The sequence below is a fragment of the Trachemys scripta genome, chromosome 1 (assembly GCF_013100865.1).
Source record: "Trachemys scripta elegans isolate TJP31775 chromosome 1, CAS_Tse_1.0, whole genome shotgun sequence".
Classification (NCBI taxonomy): domain Eukaryota; kingdom Metazoa; phylum Chordata; order Testudines; family Emydidae; genus Trachemys; species Trachemys scripta.
Genome location: NC_048298.1, coordinates 78,471,139 through 78,492,824, shown reverse-complemented (window position 1 = coordinate 78,492,824; position 21,686 = coordinate 78,471,139). Strand labels below are relative to the sequence as shown.

The 21,686-nt window shown below is 41.4% G+C and overlaps 1 long non-coding RNA gene across 1 annotated transcript in view; it reads left to right on the top strand.

Moving 5' to 3' along the window:
- The first annotated feature begins 4,074 nt into the window (after positions 1–4,074).
- The window catches only part of LOC117869574, a 25,022-nt gene continuing 7,410 nt past the window's right edge, over positions 4,075–21,686 (top strand). The window contains exon 1 of the long non-coding RNA XR_004643827.1: positions 4,075–4,167. This is a non-coding gene — a long non-coding RNA (uncharacterized LOC117869574). The remainder of the gene's footprint in view (positions 4,168–21,686) is intronic.

Genomic DNA, 21,686 nt, shown 5'->3' with positions numbered 1-21,686 from the left:
CTCACCGTTGACTCCGGAACTCCACCAGAGCGAGTGGCGGTAGCGCAGTCGACGGGAGAGCCGCGGCCGTCAATCCCGCGCCGTGTGGACCCCAGGTAATTAGATTCAAGATACTTCGACTTGCGTATCTTGGATCGACCCCCCACCCAGTGTAGACAATAAGGGACCATGATGATCATCTAGGCTGACCTCCTGCAATTGCACTCTAGGGTGACCAGACAGCAAATGTCAAAAATCAGGACAGGGGGTGAGGGGGGTAATAGGAGCCTATATAAGAAAAAGACCCAAAAATCAGGACTGTCCCTATAAAATCGGGACATCTGGTCACCCTATCGCAGTCACAGAACCTCACCCACCCACTCCTGTAATAGACCCCTCTGGCTGAGTTACTGAAGAACTCAAACTTAATGTAAAAACTTCAAGTTACAGAGAATCAGATCCTTAATTTTCTTAGCATAATTAGTATGAAGTGTATATTTTCCACTTTGGTAGCAGCAATTGTGCAGTGTCTCTAACTGGTCAGTGAGTGTTTTGCCGTTGGTGTTAATTCAGATCCCACCAACATGAGGTCTTTTGTTAAGCAAAGGTAGTGTGATATTGAAACCAAACAACTGCTAAAATGAGTCTTAAATATATTTCCAGTTTTTCCCACTGATTGCTGCAATTCTGCTTCTGACTGATACCATTATGTCATATTACCACTGTAATTCTGCACTGTTGCCTGGAATATCACAAAATAGCTAACAAATCCAGCAACACAGCGCATGCTCAGATTCACCTTTTTTCCTTCCCAAGATGGCCACTGAAGCACATATATGTACATTTATGAAGACATATTTGAGTAAAATGTACACCACTTTAATGACTTAATTGGCTGTTTACCGGAGCACAGAGCTATCTAGACATAGCTCATTTTAGGGGCCTTAGAAGTTGAACTGAGAAGCCTTTGAAAATTTGTCCCTAATTCACCCTCTTGGCAACTTTTGTATTTCTCCTGTATTATATTAACCACTACGTTCTCTTATCTTGTCTCTGTTTAGAACATGATTAAAAATACCGTAGTTTTGTTGCATTTTATAACATTTTTGGCCTACCTGCTTAATTTGAGATGAAGAACAATGTAATTGTAGAGAGACCATTTTGTCAACAGTATAAATCAATCCCAAACTTCTTTGAGTTCACTCATTCCAAATAACTACCTGATTGCTTTGATAAGAGGTTAGTAAAATAGCATTAGCCCAATCTGACAGTACTCACAAATGTTTTGGAGAGGAAGGATGATCTTGTAATTAAGAAACTGGATTATGTGTTAGGAGCTCTTGGTTCTTTCCCCAGATGTACCACAGACTTCTCAAGCAAGCTACTTAATCTCTTTGATCCATATGGTCAGATGGTATAAATTGGTGTAGCTCCACTGAAGTGAACTGAGCTACAGTGGTTTTCCTAGCTGAAGTTCTTTATGTCTTAACTCTCTATTTGTAAAATGTGGCTAATAATTCTTCCCAACCTCACAAGTTGAAAAGGATTAATTCATTAAAGTCTGTGCAGCACTCATTACACTGATTGGAACCATATAAATATCTAGATAGACAGAAAGATAAATTGTGAACTTGGAACTCAGAGTAAGATTTTAAAAAGATTCATGAAACCTTTGTGCACACCTGGGACCAATTATGTTTTTGTGTCAAAAACAGTCGAGATTTTCAATTTCCCATTATTTTGATTGGCAAATGAGCGTGACTCAGTAGTTTTGACTGCAAGGACTTTTAGTTGAGAATCAATCTCAAAGTTAAGCAGGGAGGTGCAAATCAACACGGATTGAAACCAAAGAAAACCTTGGCACAAAGAAATGTTCACACAACTCTCTCTCAGTATCTTACTTTATAAATTAGGTTAAATTAGGGCTCATCAAATGTTTCACCTGGATAATACATCTTTTAATATTAAACAATATTATAATGTGTGTACATGAGAGTATTTATTTTGTGACAATCCCTCAGTATTAATTAAAGACGTGATTTAGCAAAATACTTTAAGCACCTGCTTATCTTTAAGCATATGAATGGTCCCACTGAAGTCAATGTCACTACTCGTGCTTAAAATCAGGCAAAATTATTAGAGGAACCCCTTATTCCTCCACCACCACCATCCCCCTCCTCTCCCCACCCAACAAACACACACTGTCTTTCACAGTTTTCCAGCTGATTTCCTGCCAGAACATTATGGTACAGAGTTATTATAATGTTTTTCCACTGAATCCACAAAATACTATACATTTTCCATTACTTATCATTTAATTACTGTTCCCATTCCAGGCTGCACAAAGGAATACTTAAGCATAATTTACTTTTTGTTTTTTATACTTAGTGCAGGACAAAGAAATAAAAAAAATCTATTCAGTAAATAAGACAAAAATGGCATGACAGAATTGCTTGAAATATTTTGTTTTACTTATAAAAGTTAAACAAAACAAAACAAAAAAATCTCAACATATAAAGTGCAGTAAAGTTTATATATACAGAACACAAGGGATATGCTGAGCTGCAAGCAGAGAGAAAATGTTGGCTACATATGTTCAACTGGTAATATGTGCTTTTATATTTTGCAATGTCCTGCAATAGTTCCAAGAAAATATTTACAGGATGCAATATAAATGTGACTGGAATCATGTTTTCTAGGAACCAAATAATAAGTGATGAACAAACTAAGTCTATACAGTTTCATGCAGTTTTACACACTGCACCAATGTAGCCTTATGATCCTCTAGGACCCTCCCTTTCACAGAGAGCTGATTACCTGAAACTTACTTCTACTACTTTTTTTTTTTTCTTTAAACAGACACTCTGTTCAAGAGCATCTGGCCCGGTAACACATGCCATTAGAAGTTATCTCTTCATCTTCTAAACAAAACCTGGTTTCCAAAGGCTTTCCATTTCCACAGGTGTTTCTTATCAGTTCCACATTTCTTCTGACAATGTGGAAAAAAAAATCAGATGCCCCTGTGACTGTTGCCTAACCCCATACTAAGGAGCTTTCTGAAATGTGTGGCTGCTGTAATAGCTACATACCCCAAGGGTCTGCTGCTGCTCTCTCTTTTACAAGTACAAGACAGCTACAGTGTAAGGCTAGGTCTACACTACCCGCCTGAATCGGCGGGTAGAAATCGATCTCTCGGGGATCGAATTATCGCGTCTCATTGGGACGCGACAATTGATCCCCGAATCGACGCTCTTACTCCACCAGCAGAGGTGGGAGTAAGCGCCGTCGATGGGGAGCCGCGGAGATCGATTTTGCCGCCATCCTCACAGCGAGGTAAGTCGGCTCCAATAGGTCAAATTCAGCTATGCTATTCGCGTAGCTGAATTTGCGTATCTTAAATCGACCCCCCCCCCATAGTGAAGACCTGCCCAAAGACTCACATGCCTAGCCTTCAGCACAGAGGAAAATCTGATTCAGAGTCAGAGAGAGAAAAGCTGTGACCTGTTTAAAAAGAGAGGAGAAAATGCCGTTATTAGGTGCATTGTGTCTGACTAGCTTTCTGGGCCAATTATTTATCTATAACTGATTACATTGTGGCGGTAAATTTCTGTGTTGCTATTACTATTTAACCCTGTTTTGGGGACTAGCTATTTTAATAGTCAAGCATAAATCAATTTCCACGGCGGCCATTATAAAATGATACTATCAAGACTTATTCTTCTATACAAGTAGACATTTTACCCTTCAGCAGCTACCTATAATCAGCACCCCTTTCATCAGTGGTGTCACTCTTTTCCACAGAGGCTCTGCTGTAGGGGGTCCTGAATTCAACGTGGACCACAAAATCTTTTATTTTCACACTCTACTAAGTAAAATAGATCATGTCACACAAATTAGTGTGTGTATATAGATGCATGCAGATAATACTTTAGGGCCTGTTACTGCAACCCTTCCTTGAGTTCAGTAGTAGTTCATTCCACAAATGTCCTACTCAGATCAACCTGCATAAGAAGGGGCAGAATCAGAGCCTCATGGAGCTATTTTCACTTTAGGAGAGTACCTATCATTAATTCACCCTCTTTTGCCTAGATATGACAGTCCCTGTGAATGAGATACTCCATCAGTCTCTAGTGTATGGCACCCTGGAAGAGGATCAGAACAGCTGTGCAATTTACAAAATGTGGTGAGGTAAGAATGGAGTTACTGCCTTGCTTCTGAATGGCTTATTGGCTGATCTGAGAGTCTAGTTGTCATTTGAACACTTTTGTCCCCTGTAAAGTTAATGTAGCTTTTGAATATTTTTTGTTTACAAATCCAAACAGGAAAAATGTCTAAGGAATAAGCAAATCTTCCAACAATATTTATACTGTCTATTTATTTATACTTCCAGAGCTTATCTGAGCATGATCTGACTGAAGACACAGACATATATAATGTCTTGCATGTACATGCACACAAGGCATTTTGAATCCCCAGAACATATTTAAAGTAAAATACTTATTAAAATATATTTCATTGACATAATTGTCTTCAGTGTAGACGCTCATCTGCATTGAAAAACCTTTTAAGAAGCTGAATTCTGACCTAATTTGTATCATTAGATTGTAAGCATTTAAGGGCAGGAACTATATTTTACTATGGATTTGTAAAGTGCCTAGTATAGTGGGGCCGCAGTCCTGACTGGTGCCTTCAGGTGCTACACCAATACAAATGAATAACAATAATAGTTCTAATCCTGATTCTGCAGTCAGATTCCCCGTATATAGACTCCTATGCTAGTGCAGAGTCCTTTCAAACTCACTGTGGCTCCGCATGGGCCAAAGGATCTGCCAGTGCAGACAGGGGCGGCTCCAGGCACCAGCGCAGCAAGCGCGTGGCTGGGGCAGCAAGCCGCAGGGGGCGGCCTGCCGGTCGCCATGAGGGCAGCAGTCACACAGGCATGCCTGCGGGAGGTCCACCGGTCCCGCGGCTTCGGTGGCAAAACATAGAGCCGCCCCTGAGTGCAGAGCAGGCAGAAAGACAGGAACTGTCGTAACGACCACGCAGAACTCGCTGCAGTCTCTCTTGTGAAGGAATACTTAGAAACGTTAACAGCTGGCTGCTGTACACTTGCACTGAGACCTTGTGCAAACAAGTTTTATGAAGTAACCCAAGAGAAAAAGAGTGCATGTGAGCAATCTGCACTGTTTAAAAACACAATAATCCCATTGTTTATATTTGTTAGATTCTCTTTGCCTATGTATTAGACTAAGTGCCTCTTAAATGTCAGTTTAAATAGTCTTTTCTGAGTAGCAGCTGTGAACGGGCACTTTTGAACTCAATAACTCCATTTTGGTTTTGATGTTAAACTGGTAGCACTCAATAAAGGGAAAAGATTTTTTTTTCATGTTTGATATAAAGAAATTCACTTTTGGCTTTGTAAACTAGCCTTTAGCCCTGACTGACATGTGATGACCCAAGTCCAAAAGACCTGACCCAGGGACTTCTAATAAAATACTTTGAATGCCTGAATTGTTGTTGAAAATGAAGGGCCACATTTGCTCTGGTTGCTTTGCACTGCTCCAGTAATGCAAAGCTGATGTAAACCCAGCTTAATGAGTTTATGGCTGCTTTGTAATGCCAGAGTAGTGCACAGGAGTCAGTGCAGGGATGGTGTCCCTAGCCTCTGTTTGCCAGAAGCTGGGAATGGGCGACAAGGAATGGATCATTGATGATTAACTATTCTGTTGATTCCCTGTGGGGCACCTGGCATTGCCCACTGTCGGACGACAGGATAATGGGCTAGATGGACCTTTGGTCTGATCCAGTATGGTTGTTCTTATGCATGCTTGTGAATCTGTCCCTAGTCTCTTCATTATCACTATTCTTATGGAAGTCAAGGCTGGAAGGGAAAGGGAGAGCTAAGGAGGGGTTTCTCCTTAAAGGATTTTCAATGAATTTCACAATCCACAACAAAACAAGATATCCCATGTGTCTTGTAGGTCAAAAAGGAGAGGAAAAATGAAACACTGTAGCCCTGATCCTGCAACTTCTTTCACATCAGTGGGGCTCTACTCAAACCTAGCAATTTGCACCCAAGAAGTTGCATATTAGGCCCTCTGTGTACTCTTAACAGACTGAAGGATAGCTTCAGGTTTAAGGACGTGCCTTTAGAATGCCATAACCCGATAAAGGACAATATAACTCACCATTTTTGTTATAAAATATAATTTAGATCCTACCTAAGGCCTGATTCTCATCTCACGGAATTGCAGTGGCAAAATTCCCATTCACTGCTGTGGGAGCAGGAACAGTTCCTTAAACTGTAAGGTACCTTTGGGAGATTTTTGTTTTTCTTTTACTAATACTTTGCTCTTCCAGGGTCTGGTCCTACTTTTAAAGAAATCAATAGCAAATTCAAATTGATTTCAGTCAGAGGGGAATTGGGTCCCTAGTGATTTGCATTTATACGATATTTTGTAATGTTACTAATAAATAATAATAGTGATCCAACTCATGATAGAAATGAAAGTCTCTTATATGCTGCTGTTACTCATTTGTAAGTGAGGTGGCGCTTGTGTAGTCTGTGTCTATCTCGCTCTGTCTCAGAGCCAGGGGAGCCAGACGGACCCATAGTCAGACTATGTAGATTTACACAGCCCAGAGTTCAGCAGCAAATATCATCTGGGACAGCTAGTAACTGTCAAACCCTGTATGACTGTACATGGCTCTGGAAAATGGAAAGTGCTGTTTACTTCTTGCCTGGAACTGAGCTTTCATGTTTTAATAAGACAAAATTCTCTGTGTGTACTTGACATGCCTTGTTTTCTTTTAATTTGCTTGATACATCTGAATGGACGTGTTTTTCATCATGAAAATTAAAAAAGCTTCTTCCCTCTCACACAGCTAATCATTGCAAAAATTCAACATGCTTATCAACCAGCTGTGCTTCGCTGCAATCTTTTGCTTCCATCTTTCGTCCCAGTCTTCAAAGGATGCAGGACACGTCTGTTTTGTGTCAACGCGCGATCTTTGCTGACTTGCTAGGGTAAAAAAAAATATCATCTTTTTCTCATCAGAATTCAGCAGGAAAAGGCAGAATACTTATGAAATGATAAAATATGACAGTGGAAGACCTATTACAGAAAGCAGAAATGTCATCAAATATAATCACAATATGTTATGCACGTCTGAACAAGGGGGTAAGGAAGGTTCTTGCCTAGATACACGGGCCCAAATCCTGATGCCCTTGCTCAGATGTTACTCATGCAACTCTTACTGCAATCAAAGGGAGTTTTGAATGTATAAGGATTTTAGAATTCAGCCCACATCTGGTTATGTGGCTTCTGCCAAACTGTTTCACATTTCATTACACCCTTGAATCTCAGACCAAAAGCCTGAATTCTTATGCCACTCTGATGGTGTAAAAGGACTATATAGCTAGTGGAACCCGCCTCTGGGGTGTCCTAACTAGTGTAAGGGAATTCTCTAGGCAGCATTGAGTGGGTCACAATGCTCTATGCCACACCCACTAGCAGCCTCTGGTATAGAAATGGGTCAACTGCATGGTCAGGGTGGGAAGGGCATAGCTGGGGAATGTTGCACTCTAAATTATTCTTGGCTGCTGCAACACAGATTAGAATGCTGAAGCTGCTCTAATATATAGCAAGTCTGCATCAAGGATACAAGGACGTGCAAAGGTGGACTGAAGCCATTTTTGCACCCCCCCCAGCCTTTTCCCCTCACCCCACACATATATTCCTGTACTGAATGTACTGTAATTTTTTGTGGAATGTAGACACACCCCTCAGCTTCCCTGACAGGTTTCACACATCTTTTAAATGACCCAGTTTTGAGCAAACCTGGGCCAGCGTATGGTTTTTTAATAAAAGTCATGCACACATTTGCTGTTGTGAAAGTGGATGAAATTCTTTCACCTTGGCTGCTCTCACTTTGAATTTCAGGTTTGAACAAAGCCAGATCCCAAAGTGAAACTTGGAGCAGGAAGGGATAAAACCTGCACAGATCAAAAACCAAAGACAAAGTTGGGGTATAAAAGCAAATGGGACAAAACTGCTCGGTTCCTTAGGGCTGTGCTTTAGAACGCACACATTTTGCAACTAATTGCGACATCTCTCTGGATCAGATGCTAAATGGGAAGAAGCCAAGATAGTCCAAGGGAGTGGTGATGGGATACAGAGTGTCTAGGTCAATGGTTCAAATGCCACTATCCCACAAGCATCTGAAAGCAGTAACCATACAATGACTATCCAGTGGTCATGAAATGAGTTGCGGTTTCCTAAATAGTTTCCAACTAGATATGTGTCCAACATCTTAAAATCCTCTGAAACTACTTGGTACCCATGTTGGCGGTCTCAGCAAAGAGATACAGAAACCGAACTACTCTCTTACTCCTAGAGGTGGCTCCGCTAGGATAATGGAGGAAAGCTTACACTGCTGCTACTTGCAATATATCCTTTCTTTTCTATGGTTACACAGAGGTCTTTGGGTAAATCTGCTACCTTTCACCAGCACTAAATTCACCATGTAGAAAAAATCCATTTTCTAGCATTTTAACGGTCATGGTACAGAACCATTAATTACTATTTATAGTATATAAAAATAGAGTCACAGCGATGTATTCATCAGCTGAATCTGGGAGGTCTTATAGAAGAAACCCTGTGAAAGATTATGCACATAGGTCTACGAATGTGCAATGTGTCTTATAACAAGTCTTTACATAGCCCAGTCTGGATCTAGAAGAAGTGTTACTATACCACAATGGTTCTCAAACTGTGGGTCAGGACCCCAAAGTGTGTCACAATCTTGTTTCAATGGAGTCGCCAGGGCTGGCATTAGACTTGCTGGGGTAAGGGGTCCAAGCCTGATCCCCATTGCCCAGGGCCAAAGCTGAAGCCTGAGCCCCACAGTATGGCGCCGAAGCTAAGAACTTCATCCCTTTGTGGCGGGGATCAGGGGTCACATGGGCTTTGGCTTTGGCCCTTCATCCCAGAGCGGTGGAGCTCAGGCTTTGGCCTCTACACCCAAGGCAACTGGGCCCGGGCCGGCTCAGGCTTCAGTTCCCCCTCCTAGTGTCATGTCATAATGTTTGTTGTCAGAAGGGGGTCGCAGTGCAATGAAGTTTGAGAACCCCTGCAATAGCACATAGAAAAGTCTTAAATGATTCCATGTGAAATGACAGGGGAAGGTTTCTGATAACCATTGCCTGCCATGTAACTTTGTGATATATACATTATGCTTTTCTATATACAGTAATTTTGAAACGCACTGTGCATTTAGCTTTTCAGTTTTATAACCTGCCACTTTTTCATTACTGTGGCTGAAATGAAATACAAAGATGGCAGTGAATGAAAGGGTCATTTTGGCACATCCACCACTTAACATTCACCACTGGTTTATTTTCCCCTGGGAGAGGAGTGAAAATATAGGATCAATCACTTAGCTTGCCAGGGGAATTATGTTATATTTTTACCAGCTGTAGTTGGAAGCCAAGGGGCAGTCGTGTTTCACCTTAAGATGGACTTTTGTCACAACTCAGAAGTTTTGGATGCACGTTTTAAAAAGAATATCCAGGTTGGGGAGTTTTGCATGTGAATGAGTGACTATGATGGTAACAAATTTCATGGAACACTGCACAATTAAACATGAGGGCATCTGGGAAGTTATAGAGAACAGGACCTCATAGACAAAAAGGACCAGACTGGTGATGGCTGAGCAGCAAGACTTTCAGAAAGGGGTATGCTGAGCATGTAATAGGGAAGATGACGGCTTTTTATTGGCCAGCTTTCAGATGTTTGTTTGCAATGATCAAAAATCAGAATAGGTAGGGACAGAGTTCTGACTCTCTAGGTGCTCAGGCTGTATTGGGGCCCTATCCAAAGCCCAATAAAATCAATGGAAAGTCACTCATTGACCTCAGTGGGTTTTGGATTGGTCCTTTAGTGCACTGTCTCCACCTAAGTACTCAGCCTGCAGGATTTTGAGAAGGTACCTCTCATTGCAAACTCTGATATCCAGAGACATCACTTGATGACAAAGGTCAGATGTGCCCTACCTTGCTTTCCTCTCTCACACCCAGGGCTCAAGAGAACAAATGCAGAAAATAATTTGCCAACAGCACATCTGGACACTGATGCTCATCCAGAGGACATAGAAACATATATTATGGTTATCATACTGTGTGGTCTGTTAATAGGATGTGCTGGGATGAATCTGGAGACAAAGAGTTGCTATATATGAAAGAAATTCCCTGCTCTCACTACAAGCTGACAGAGGTAGAAACAACAATGACCAGGGAAAGATCTGCAAAGAAAAATGCTCAGGAGTTCCCTGGCCATCAGGAAGCTACAGGTACTCTATACCCTTTGAGTAACTAGTCACTTGCAAAATTTGCACTTCATGTTTTAAAAGAATGGTCAGAGAAATAACCATGGAGGAAAATAAGCTGGGAACCAGTTGCAGTGGCGGTAGGAGAAGGTGGGATCTTCTCTGGTACACTGAAAACTTCATTCACTTGGATTTACCAAAACTGTGTTCATCCAATTCAAGAAGGCTGGGCTAGCATTAAAAGGAGGATCAAATACTATTTATGACATTGGACAATGCAGTAAATCAACCCAGGCATGCATAGCTACACCTCCAATGTGTAGCTGCCAATGGCACACAGTACCTCCAGACATGGGGGTGGGGGAGGTACAGAGAAATGTGTTCTCTTACGTTAACTCTTTAAAGAGCTGCTTTCAATATAGCTAATAAAATTGAGTTATCGTGATCCATTTCTGAACTTCAGAAGTATATATGAGACGAAATGTGCAGAAGGGAATGATATAGCTCTGTAGCCAATGGTTAGAGGAGCAACCGAGGAGCAAAAGGGCTCTTGCATTGGACAAACAAAAACTACTCTCCATGGACATTTCATTATTTCAGGGTTCCTGGTCTCATAAACATAGCTTGGGTAAAACATTGTATCCATTATATCTATTCAAAATACTGCTGCGAAGATTATCTTCCTGGCTCATCGCTCCAACCATGTCACCCCTCTCTTTTCATCCCTCCCTATAAAATACTCAACAATGGACAGTCCACTGGTGCTCTGGGACCACTGCCTATTAATCTAACCATAATCATCTCACTTGTGCTCCCCACATCTGTTTGTCGCAACCATCTACTGAACTGGGATCGTAAACTCTGAGGGCAGGGACTCTGTTTGTGTGACGTGCCTCTACGGTGCTTAGCACAATGGGACCCTGATCCATGTCAGGGACAGCACAAACCATAAATAATAACACTACCACCCCTGCATCCAGTACATCAGAAAATATTGCCGGGGAGAGGCTATTTTCTTACCCTAGCCCCTGCCGACTACAGTGTGACTGTCATGCTTTTGAGTACAAGTTACTGCTAGTTTCCACATGCTGTGCCTCTAACCTCATGCCCCCTTCCCTCATTGTAATGACTTCCAAGGCCCTTTTTCTTTCCTGTAGGAGGGCTGGATAGTATTACACTGTTCTGTAAGTCGTTCAGCAGGAATGTTCTCTCTCCCCCCCTCAGACTCCGTCCCTGCACAGTTGGATTGATGTCTAACAGCCTAGAGAGAAATAAGTCAGCAGTGACTCCTCATGACAGAGAAACATTCAGGCTTGCCTTGATCACCTCGACAATAGGCTGGCCACACACTGTCTTTCAGGAAGGGTCCAATTGCTTTACCCCTTATCCTCCTTCAGAGCTAGAACAAGATTTCAGAAACAAATGCACCAGAGTGCAGTTTATCACTCAAACAGTATGTACCATTTTTGAAAGTCACTGGATTCACCAGGGACCCTGAATCTCTTCTATCTGCTTTGCAGGATTCATTAGCTCTTTTAAAGATCAAGCACTTTGCTTTCCTTAGGGCCTGATCCTGAGCTTCTGACTGAGGCAAAGCGCTCATTCATTTCAAAGGAGCTTTGTGTTACTGAGGAACATAGAATCATGCCCCTAATCTTTGAAAGGCAGGGGGAAAAAACAAGACCGAATCTATTGATAATAGTTTTCACTTTTACATGATAGCTTGGTCATCTTTAATAACAATCGGATCAATGTGTATTTATTTTACTGTCTGTTCCATGTCCTCTGGTGACAGATATTTCACAGGAGATATTTAAAAAAAAAACAGAACAAAAGTGCAAGTCATTCTCCAAGGATACTTTTCGTTTGTGAGGACTGGGAAATGTATCACACGCCTCTTTATACATATAGAATAAAGTTTTCCTCCCACCTGCATTCCAAAAACCACAAAAGTCACAAAGGTAATTAGCGGTGTGTTCTTTTGTTTGTATTTGTGGTGCACCATAAAGTGCAAAATACGATTCCATGTTGTAAATGAGATACCAGTGATTGTGGGATCTATCGTGGAAGTGAAACATGGATCATTTGGTTTGTTGTAATATACTTGGTGATGAAGGCCTAAACATTTCATAGACACTAATCTTTATGGCATGCCTGTTTCCTGAAATATTTCTTTTAGCTGGAATTCCACTACGGAACTGAGAATATCCTGAGAAGCCTTCTTAATATAATGGGAACTGAGTGCATGGAGCATCTCTTGGAAGGTGCTCAGTAGCTGGTGGGATTAGGCCCTATAAAAGTTACTCACTGTCCTGTCTGAAAAGCATCACATACATTTCCAGTTAGGCGTTAGCTTATCCTCATTTAGACATGTCCCTAAAAAGTGGTGCAACATAATAGCACAGTGTGGCCTAATGATTCACATCTGCAGTACTACTGAAAATTTAAAGTGATACTCACTTATTTCTAGTTGGAAGAGACACTGTTTGCTCCACTATTCTTCGATGCAGTGACATAGTGAGACCACACAAAACAGATATTCCCCAGGTGCCCACTTCAGAACAAAACTCTGCTCTGCTCTCTTACAAGCACACATACACACAAAATTGAGCTGATAAAGTATGATATTTTTCAGACTATGACTACTATTAAAATAAGAGATCTGTCAATATAAAAGAGAGTCGGGTTTGAATAGTAAAATATGGTCACAAGCTATGTTTATTCAGTGCAGTCATAGTTCTGATGCATATATTTTAACTCCCCCCCACCCATATATTATCATTATTACCGCTTTGGGGACTGATTCTCTACACTTACACTGACTATAACTCTATTGACCTCAGTGAAGTTACTGTGATTTAAAATTAGTACAGAAATGGAAAAATTAGGCTCACTATTTGTACTGCAATAGCACCCAGAGACCCCAATTAGGATCAGGCTTTCAGTGAAGGAATGTACAACTCACATGTAGATGTGGTTTCCAGTTGATCACAGTCAACCCTCCAGTGGTTACCCACTCACCTGCAAAATGTTTGTAGCTAAAACCCTACACATAGAACCGATGACACCAGATGACCTTAAATTCTCCAAATTGGAGACCACCCAGTGTACCTGCCTCATGCAAATAACACACAATTTTTGTTAGCTGCTAGACTGATGGCCTTTGTGTAACCTATGAGAGTCATTTCATATTTATTTTTTCCCCCTGGAAATCAGAGCTACAATGAATGACTGTACTAAATTTTAAGACTATATCTGAAACTGACTGTATAGTGTTTACCACAGTCTGACTGCCATAGGGCTAAAGCACATGAATGGTTGAACTCTCATATGAAAGCTACACTGGTGATCTTTGGTGGAGAGGTCAAAGTTTGAATTTGGGATTTTTCCTTTATTTAGCATAACTGTGCTAACATAATATGAGAGTGTAGCAAATGGAATGTAGAACATGGAAATTAATTGTACTTGTCAGTCACCTCCCCTCCAATTGCTTCTATTCTATTCTTTATTATTTAGCTAACCCCAGGAGTGTACATGGTATATACCAGACAAATGCTTCTTTTAAAAAATAATAATTTCAGGCTTGCTGAATTTCAGTTGCTCTCCGGGCTGTCTTCATGTATAGCACTCTAAGAAAGAAAGGAAGAAAGAAAGAAAACTGGGGAAAATAATGAGTACAACAAGAGAAGAGCAAATAAAATAAAGAGGAAAACTTTAGTTCCAACATTGACTCTGAATGATGAAGTTCTAAAAGCTTTCCTTTTTCCTTTGGCGGGTGCTCAGTAGTTCAGTGCAGATAAAATCTCCTCCACGCAGAGATTTCTCTACACCTAAAACCAAACTTTGTTCAAAATTCAAAAAAACAAACAAATAAACAGAAAACCTTCCCCACATCTCTCCTCTGCTCATAATTCTGTCTCCTCATGTTTTTTACAGCTATAAATTGACCATATGCCTGGTTTTACCATCTGCCAGAGACATATTTTTAATCTTTGAAGTTTGTGAATGGGGTTTTGCATATAAAACTGTTTCAAGATTATAATTACAATGATCCATGCAACGAGGTGGGCTTAGGTTTTCTTTTTGTTTCCTGAAAAAAGTTCCCACCATAAATCATTGAGCTCTGCCACATACAAAGAGCCTCCATTGTTTCAGGTTGTTTTGAACTATTTATAAGCACTAACTGACAGGTTTTGTAATAACTCACCGCTGGTTTATGAATATATTACTTTGTAGCTAGCTAGTTTGCCAGTAGCAGGCAGAAATGGAAAGGATATATGTTACTGCTTAGTTTATTTTTAGCTGTTTTAGTGAAAAGCAATTAACTTAGCCATTGCAAGGTGCTAGGCACCCACAACTCTAACTGAAGTTGGTGGGAGTTGAAGACACTCAGCGGTTCATACAATGGGACCCTCCATTTGCAGACAATTAAAATATCTTTTACACAAAGTGAAGGGAAAGGAATATGTTTTTATTTGTTTGCATTTACACTTTTTAGCATTGCTATCTGCTTAGTGGAATATAAACTAGGAATGAAGGAAATGATGCAAGATAAAATGAGAAGCATCTCTAAGGGTATGTCTTCACTACCCGCCGTATCGGCGGGTAGCAATCGATTTATCCGGGATCGATATATCATGTCTCGTTAAGATGCGATATATCGATCCCCGAACGCGCTCACCGTCGACTCCGGAACTCCACCAGAGCGAGCGGCGGTAGCGCAGTCGACGGGCGAACTGCGGCCGTCGATCCCGGGCCGTGTGGACCCCAGGTAATTTGATCCAAGATACTTCGACTTATCTTAGATCGATTTCCCCCTCCCCCAGTGTAGACCAGACCTAATTGTCTACCACACTTGAACCTTATTTTATGGGTTAACAGAAGGTTGGTTGACTCTTTCTTTTTTCCTCTCTTTCTTCATTTTTCTTCCATCTCTCACCTGGCCACCCTAACAGTCTGATCAACCCTCAAATCCCAGGGTTTCAAACCCATTCAGTTATTTTGGGGAGCGATCCAACAGTTATAGTCCCTGAGCCAAGACATGCATTTAATACGCCATGGCCCTCCTGCCCCCCACTGGTCTATATTAGAGCACCCAGTGAGGTAATGGGAGGGCATTGCACAAAGATTAAGGGTAGAATCCAGCTCTAAAAAAAATTACTGAACTTTTAGCAACTATTATTTATTCAGAATGTTATTGTCACATTCAGAATCATTCAGTGGAAACCTACAGGCCCAATTTCAGGCCACTGCTCTTTCTTCTCTTTGTTTCTCTTCCTTCCTTACGCCATTCAAAGCCATTGCTGCAGGATGTCTGTAGACACAGGAAGGCAACACCACATCAGTTTACACACAGTTTGCATTTGGAAGGTTTCCTTTGCAACCACCAGGGTTAAAACTTACATTTACCGCCCGCTCCTCACCAAAATGAATGGTGAGATTCTGCCCAATCTGAATATGTCATTTGGAACCCATAAATACTTCAGATGGACTGGATCCAGCCAGTGGGCCATGCATTTGACACCCTGGCTCTGTTTAGTTGTCAGAAAAGAAAGCTAAGGAGGGACTTGATAACAGTCTTCAAATATGTTAAGGGTAGCTGTAAAGAGGACGGTGATCAGTTGTTCTCCATGTCCATTGAAGGTTGGACAAGAAGTATTCAGTTTAATGTGCAACAAGTGAGATTTAGGTTAGATATTCAGAAAAATTGTGTTTATAATTAGAAAGCTAAAGTTATCGAGAAAGATTGTGGAATCCCATTCATTGGAGGTTTTTATGAGCAGCTTAGACAATCACCTGTCAGGGATGATGCACGTTTACTTGGTCCTGCCTCAACATGGGGGTAGGGGTGGACTAGATAACCTCTCAAAGGCCCTTCCAACCCTATATTTCTAGGATTCGATAACTCCATAAAATAGAAAGCACAACTTTTTCTTCCACACATCATTCAGCTAATTTAACTACTGGGCATAAATACATTAATCTAAACTAATGCAATTTGCCTAAACTCTGCACCAAGCCCCCACTTCAACCTCCTGCAGCAATTATATTTTTCATTGTTTATTGAAGCAAAAAGTGGGTTGACACCTAGAGCTGGCTGCGATATAAATGTAAATTGCTAAAAGGTTCTTGAATACGTCAAAGTTTACCCAGTCACCTCAGAATTGCATTGGAACCATTGTGGGTTTTGCTTTTACATCCACTTAATCCCTGCATACGCCTTCTCCCAACAGGCCTGGGCTCCCACCTTCCCTCAAATCACATCAACTTGACTTGATATGATTTTCTGGAAAGGGAGGCTCAGCAGCTTTCAAATGGATCATCTCCCTCCCACCCCCACTAGCCATTTCTGGGATTGGATGAATGGCCATTTCCCCACATTCTACTTCTTCTGGGGGGCAGCATGGCCATGTGAGGCCCTCTGCTTACATCCAAAATAAGGAATGTTTTGCATATGAAGGGTGGACTATCCACCATCCTATTTTGCAACAGCAAGACTGGCAATGCTCCCTCTCCTGCTGCTGCAAGCAACTGCCCATTAGCTATACAGCTGACAGTTTCAGAGTGTACTAGGGCTAAGGGAATTTCCTTCTGATGAAGCGCCTCCTTATCTGGGACTTGGACAGGGAGTAGGATTAACTTGGACGGGTAGGATGGGTAAATAGGGGCATCAATCACCTCGCTAAGAGCCTAGCAAAAAGGAGTGGAAGTCCACTAGCCTTCTGCTTTCCCCTGGAAGATATTTAAGATAATGCAACAGCTTAATGTCCAGTGAAGGCGAGAGGGGACCTTTGATTAGGGGGATCTGGATACATCTAGCCATTTGCATTATGCAACCAATGGAACTCAACTGGTTAACGGAGTGTTAGAGTTTTGGCTTGAATTTTAACTTGCTGATGAAACCTGAGACAAAAAGGGATTCTCAACCCCTGTAAATCAGCCTTTCTACTTAAGTTTGACACAATTCAAGTGAGTTTCAACTGACTAGCAGTTTTGCACATCCCTCATTATAACCTGAATACAGTACACTGAAGACACATGGCACTAACTAAAATTAGCAGAGGGGGCTGTAATGGAAGGGACAAGCACCTCGACAAAATTAAGAGTTTATTTATTTATATATTTTTAAAAATAAGACACCTATCCAAGGCTCTAAGTGCCCTCACATCATTAAGAAGACAATAAATAAAATCCCAGCAGCATTAATCATTGCATCAGTAACTCAGCCAGTCACCTCCAGAGACTTCTTCCTACCCCTTTATTGTGGAAAGGAAACCCTCAGTTGTCTCTGAAAACCCTATCAAATAGATGCATTGTGTACCATGCCAGGATAGTCACCAAAGGAGAACAAGTTCCAGAGTCCTGGAGCCCTCACAAAGAACACCCTGCTACCTGCCCCCTCACTTTTGTAACAAGGCACATTCAGCTTAAGTGCCCTGCAGCTGTGGCAGCATGGCATGGGGAAAGCGGTAATCCCTCAGGTAGGCCAGGTCTAGGCTCTTTGGGACAAACTAAAAGCTTATGAACAACCATATCAATAGTTACATGGAATTATAGCACCCAAGTGGACAAGATCTCAAAAGAATAACTCTTGAGGTTTAGATGAACTGGAGGATACAGGAGACTTTAAAAAGTACCAAATTGCAAGTGACTCTCCATATTTAATAGCAATATGAAAGCTTTTCAATTGACAACTGTTCCCGGGTCTTACATGACAATCATCATCTGACAGAAGAAACTCTGCTTCCAGAATCTCACAATTACTGTATGTACTGATCCCAGATGTTGTTTTCATCAGTTGTGGTTCATTCCTGAACACATGCCATGTGACATCAGATACAACAACCGGGGTGAGTGAGTGCATGCTAACTCAGGTTTACTTCATGTAACAGAAACTACAGAACCTGTGAAGGTAGGAGCTATAATAATAGCTATGACCAACTATATCTTCTGTGATTTCTAATTTTTACCAAATCTAAAGTAATTAAGGTTTGTTCCAGACCTTTTTATTGATCTCTCCCTGAATACTTTAGACCTATAATAAATATTGTAGTCATGTCTTAGTTCTTAGCCATTATTAGGATGATATTCCATGAGACCAGAGATTCCTTTTATGCCTGGAATATTGCAACAGGACTTGAGGATATCTAGGAGAACTGGATAGTCAGTTTTGCATGGCTAACACCAGCATGCCTTTGAGTTGAGCAAATAGGAGCTCTGCTGAGCTTGTCTCATTTAGAGGGCTAAATGCTGTATTTCAATGTGAACACAGACTTCCCATTGATTTGAATGTAAGCTGAATACCTAAAGTGGCAAAATATGGCCCTACTTCACTATGAGATAGTTCATTTTCAGCAAATACTATTAGGTGGAATTTTCAAGGTGACCATATTATCCTTTCAGTGCATTTGGTGGTGGGGGGTGGTAGATCATTCATCCATCGGTAAGAGAGAGAAGGCATTTGTTTTTTCAGAGTAGAATTACCTTCAGCTTTATACCATTCCAAATGTCACATTCCACAAATTCGAGAGCATCAAAAACTGGATTACTGATATTTATCCAAGAAACCACAAAAATGCTCAGAGAACATTCGGCTATGCAAACTTGTATTGTTACATATCTCACTGCTAAGAATCCAATGTGAATATGGACAGCAAACGTATGTGACTGTTATTTTTGAAAGTACAAAGCAACATTCCAAATACTCACAGTTGGATGAGAATAAAAGAACTGTGGCTTGAGCAAGAATAAAAGCTTGAATTACAAATGAACCTTCATTTTCTAGCCATTAAAGCAAACATAAAATATCTTTAATTGTCTGAAGTTTTATTTATGTATTTATTTTTATAAAAGCAACTATTTAGGAGTGGTTGAAGTCTTATTCAGTACTTGACCTCATTAGAAATATAAAACTACCTATAGTTTCAGAGCAGACAGCTTTATAAAGATTTTTCTGCCTTTTCCATGAACACTGGATATGTCTATTCAACAGGAGTAGTGTCGGGAGACCTATTATATATCTTCTGCAGATTTATTCAGGTATCTATGATAAAAGCCATTTTTGAATTTACTAAAGGTTACATCTGCACTTGGAGCTGGGGGTGTATTGCATTTTGAGGACACATACCCGCACTAGGTCTCATCAAGCTAATATGCCGAAAATAGAGTGTGGTCTTGGCAGTGCAACCAGAAGGATGGGTTAGCCACCTCAAGTATGTGCCCAGGGTCTTGGATGGAATCATACTCTGGGAGACTACCCCTCCCCAGTACTCATGCTGCCGCAGTTATACTCCATTTTTTGCATGCTAGCTCAGCGAGAACTGGCAAGAATATGCCTCCTCAAGCTGGGAATCGCACCTCCATTTCCAAGTGTAGACATACCCAAAGAGTAAGGTATGATGTATGTATTAGCTGCTAGGTAGTAGAGAAGTATAAGAAAAATAATACTGAGAACTTTAGAGAGATTCATACCTTGAGTAGCCCCACTGGGATTACTTGAGGAGAAAGGTATTTCAATGAGAATAATAGTATTTGGAGCTGGCCAAGATAGACAGGTCGATATTTCCAGTAAAACTTGTACATGTTCTTTGTTCATTTTTGTTCCTGAATATTGACATCAGTATTGCCTCCATTGTTCAAACTGTGTGCTTTTGCCCTTAGCCAGATTTAAAATACTCTATTTAACTTTCAGAATATTACAATGCAGCACTATAATTATCACCCGGTGGGCCAGAGTCTGATATTCCTCCCTGTTGTGGAATTGTACCTTACTCCATGCAAGCTCCCATAACGTAATTGTGACAATAAATATAAACATTGGCATTCACACACATAGGATCTTAAGTACATGGTCTAGATGAAGGACTTCTAAAAATCCATATTCCCAAAGCAAAACATCTTACTTATCAGAATAAAAGTTAGCTTACACCAAGATAAGTCAATTGATTTATAAGTGTTACCTCTCCCATTTCTATTCTTCAGTGGTGCAGAGAAGAGGAAACAATTAGGCAGCCCATGAAAGAGAAGAGGATGAAACTTTCAGGCAAAGTCACTCTAGAAGCTTAGCTTGAATTTTACTAATGATACACACTGGCCTCCTTGAACGCTCTGGTTCAGTTCCTCTTCTGCACTGAGACATACTGAGTGCAGAAGAGTGGAGGGGTACTAGGAAGCAAGTTAAACCTCCCTCATTCTTATGGTGCAACTGTAGTGACTTCAGCCTTCAGCATAAATTAGAACAGATTAGGGGCTGCTCTAATTTACAACAACTGCCTGTGGTCTCAGAGATCATATGACAATTGTGCATTGGTGAACTCGAATGTATTCTGCGTTATCTCCTCTCTATACCCTCTCCCACCCTCTATGCTACCATGTGGGAGGCAGTTAGTGAAGGAGCCAGCTATACCACCTTATGTCAGTTGACAACTCCCCTGCAGCAGGATAATTCTCAGATGCCAGTTAGGACCAGAGTCTGACGCTTTGCATTGCCTAACTCTTTGCATTGCCTAAGCAGTACAACTTGGCACGAACAAAAGAAGAGAATCTGGGTCCCTGGACAGATGCTCCCTGTCTTTCTTTGTCAGATGTTTGATGTACATTTGATTGTGATTAAATCTGTGGACCACTACAAAATCAGAGCAGTAGCAGTCACACAGAGAAAAACCCAACCAATTAACTGATGTGATGTGGAGAGATTAGGGCAGTATGGGCGGCACGAAATGAGGGAAGGATTGAGTAATAAGAGGAAATTTAACAGGATACATACACAATGTGGGGACATAACCAAGCAGAGGCATCCATCATATTAAAGTGAATTAATCAATTTTGTCTCCTTAAGACTGTCTATTTTTCCATATAACCTAGCGCTGTAGTTATGTTTGGGTGGGACATCTGATCCATATTAAGATACACCACTCCACACAAGTATACAAGTATACAAACTGACTTTTATACCATAGATTCATAAGATCAGAAGAGACCATTGTGATCATCTAGTCGGACCTCCTGCACATTGCAGGCCACAGAATCTTGCCCACCCACTCCTATAATAGACCCCTGACCTCTGGCTGAGATACTGAAGTCCTTTAATCCTGACGTAAAGACTTCAAGTTACAGAGAATCCACCATTTACACTAGTTTGAACCTGCAAGTGACCCGTGCTCCATGCTGCAGACAGGGCCGGCTCCAGGCACCAGGCACCCAAGCACATGCTTGGGGCGGCACCTGGTAAGGGGTGGCGTGGGGAGCGCGGCGCAGCATTCCGCAGGGGGGTGCTCCGGCGGCGTGGCGCTGGGGGGGCGGGCTTCGGTTGCGCGGGGCTCGGCGAGGGGGCGGCACGGGCGCGGCGCTGGAAGGGGGTTCCGGTGGTGCTCGGCGGGGGC